The sequence below is a fragment of the Orycteropus afer genome, unplaced genomic scaffold (genome assembly GCF_000298275.1).
Source record: "Orycteropus afer afer isolate SDZICR_OR568_19922 unplaced genomic scaffold, OryAfe1.0 scaffold00140, whole genome shotgun sequence".
Lineage (NCBI taxonomy): Eukaryota > Metazoa > Chordata > Mammalia > Tubulidentata > Orycteropodidae > Orycteropus > Orycteropus afer.
This window is the reverse complement of record NW_006921727.1, coordinates 2,324,864-2,325,799: the sequence shown is the minus strand read 5'-3', so window position 1 is coordinate 2,325,799 and position 936 is coordinate 2,324,864.

Genomic DNA, 936 nt, shown 5'->3' with positions numbered 1-936 from the left:
GGTTTATTCAAGAACAAGCAACTGGAGGGATGCAAGGAGGCACCCATCATATCCATGAGCAGGTAGCCTCCTTCCCTATAGGTCCTACGCTGGAAGCACTGGAGGAGCTGCCAGAACCTATTGCCACATGGACAGTGCCCTATGAACAACTTTCCATGGATCAACAGAAGGCTGCTTGGTTCACAGATGGCAGCTCCAGGGTACATGGACAACAACTGACATGGAAAGCTGCTACATTAAGACCAACAGATGGAAAGACCCATATTGAAGAAGGTAAAGATAGGTCAGCCCAATGGACTGAACTGCATGTGTCTTCTTAGCTGTCATGGAAGAACTGGGCAATGGTGAGAGCTCATATGTTTGGATTTTCACTGATTCATGTCATGGGCAGTCGCCAATGGCCTGGCTATATGGTCAGGCAAATGGGCGATGACAATTGAACTACTAAGGGAACCCCTGTGTGGAGCATGGACCTATGGAAAGCACTATGCTCATCAGAAGAATGCCCTTCCTGGATCAGAAGGTGATTGGAACCAGCAAGTGAATATGTTGGTACGCTCCCTTGAGGTAGCCAATTAGGTTCATGAGATGAGTGGACATGGGGGTGTTACAGCAATGCAGAGATGGGGTGAATCAAGGCATATCCCTCTTGCACCTTCTGAGGCATAAAATGCCAATAAGGACTGCTCTGTCTGTCAGCAGGAAAGACAGAGGTTACAGATGGCTATGGGACAGATTCCCCGGCAGGAAGGCCCTGCACACAGTTGGCAAGTTGATTATATAGGACCAATGACACCAGTGGCTCCTGGTGGCTATAAATGGGTCCTCACAGGAATAGATGCTTACTCTGGACTGGGCTTTGCTTATCCTGTGACAGATGCAAATGCCAAAAACACCATTAAAGGATTGGAACAAAAGATACTGTACCAATTTGGG